The sequence below is a fragment of the Arvicanthis niloticus genome, unplaced genomic scaffold (genome assembly GCF_011762505.2).
Source record: "Arvicanthis niloticus isolate mArvNil1 unplaced genomic scaffold, mArvNil1.pat.X pat_scaffold_898_arrow_ctg1, whole genome shotgun sequence".
NCBI lineage: Eukaryota > Metazoa > Chordata > Mammalia > Rodentia > Muridae > Arvicanthis > Arvicanthis niloticus.
In genome coordinates this window covers 4007-5995 of record NW_023046473.1, presented here as the reverse complement: position 1 = coordinate 5995, position 1989 = coordinate 4007, and the positions used below count along the sequence as shown (strand labels likewise).

General features: G+C 31.4%; 1 non-coding gene across 1 annotated transcript; it reads left to right on the top strand.

Annotated features, from left to right (window-relative positions):
* The first annotated feature begins 965 nt into the window (after positions 1–965).
* LOC143433837 (U4 spliceosomal RNA) lies at positions 966–1108 on the top strand. The gene has a single exon (XR_013070434.1). It is a non-coding gene; the product is annotated as a U4 spliceosomal RNA (small nuclear RNA).
* Positions 1109–1989: the final 881 nt, after the last annotated feature.

Sequence of the window (1989 nt, the reverse complement as noted above, 5' to 3'; positions counted from 1 at the left end):
CATAGATAAAATATTTTTATGTATGAGTTATATTCATCATTATTTTAATGATTGAATTATTATATTTTAGAAAATGAATAATTTCCATGAGATTATATGATTTTCCATTATCATTGTCTCAAGATGTATGTCTGATATTTGCTTAACTTTAAAAATATAATTTGTGAACTTTTTAGAAGTGTATGTATTATCTATCCTTAAGTGATACAAACTTATTCCTTCAAGTTATCTTCATTATAAACCAAGTATTTACATCTTTAAAATAATTTTACTCCTGCTATATGAAGAAAGACTAAATATGTTGGAGATGAATAACATATTTTCAGTCAACTTTAACCTTTTTATACTTCATTTCCTGTGAAAATATATGACATTACACAACAAAATTTGCATGATAACTTCAAAGTTACAAGTTTTTCTGACTCAACATTTTCTTGATTTAAAGCGTTTAACATGGATAACAAGGTATTTTTAATGACATTTTTCAAGACTGTAATATTAAAATTTTATTTTTTTTGTAGTTTTCAATTGTGGAAGAATGAGTAAAAAGCAAAAAGTGTGGTATTCATTCAATATTTTAGTAAATATTCTGGCATACATTTGAGGTATGGTAGGGGATACCTCATCAGTTCTTAAGCAAAATGAAAAACAAACCTAAGGATAGTTAAGGCCAAAACTATATCATCCTTATTATTAACAAAAAGTAAAAAAAAATATACCATTATTTAAGCTATTCTGCTTGGCCGGTTAATAGAAATACTCTACAGTTAGACACTAATTCACTGGTTCAGAGCACCAGTACTAAATCAAGAGAAACCTCCCTCTCTAAAAGGTCAGAGCATAAAGTAACTTACTCTAACAAAGAAAAATACACAGTTAGGCCAGATTTAGCAGTTTTTTACCAATCAGAAAACAAGCAGGAAGAGTTAGAGGTGGTACAAATGTATTAATGAAATACTCTTCTTAGCTTTGCAAAGTGGTTATCGTAGCCAATGAGGTTTATCCGAGGTGCTATTATTGCTAATTGAAATACTCTCCTTAGAGAACACAGAGAATTTGGAATGGCATCACTCTACTTTAACATGAACTTTCTGAGACTGCAGCAAGTCTTATCAACATTGTGTTATCTCTCTACAGTTAATTCTGACATCTCCCCATTCCTTACTTCTTCTTTGTATCCTATATCCCTTTTAGACTTAGCAGAAATCTGAATCTTCCTCTCTTTGCTCCCCCTGGATACAGTGATGTGTGTCATTTAATGAACAGCCTTGACTAACTGAATTTGTGAAACATTCAGTTGCTAAAAGCAACAATAACCAAGACCAATGTAGAAATCAAAGTTCATGACAATAAAGCAAACATGAGTAATATAATATCAGCTCAGGCATCAAAGCCAGTACATCCAGAAAGATCCAGAACACATGAGCAAGTCTATCCTTCATTGGCACTAACATTTTAGAATGAAATGAATTTTTGCATGGGTAAAACCTTACTTTTTATTCTAGAAAGGGATATATCCCTATCCAAAACTTCTATGACAATGAAAATTTAGTTTGTACTAAAATATATAAAAGGGTTAAAAACAACCCAGACACACAAATATAATCTGTCCATATATGACAATAGAATATAAGATGATTGTAAATAAATTAGCAAGTTGATAAGTATGGTGTTTTAAAGTAAAACTTTTTTCAGAACTGTCATTATTAAGACAGTATATACTGCAATATGTACTTTTCACAAGTTTCTTTATAGTGTTCAAGTAATTTTTGGTTTTTAAAAGATTTATTTATTTATTTTTCCAACATTGAAACCCCTCCCAGTACCCTATTCCAGATTCCCTCCCTTCATCTTCTCCCCTTCACCTCTGAGAGGGTTGTCCCTACTGGTTATAGCCTTTCCAGAGGGGCATCAAGTCTCTATGGGATTATACACATACTCTCCCACTAGGGCCAGACAAGGCATCACTCTGCCACATTATGTGACTGG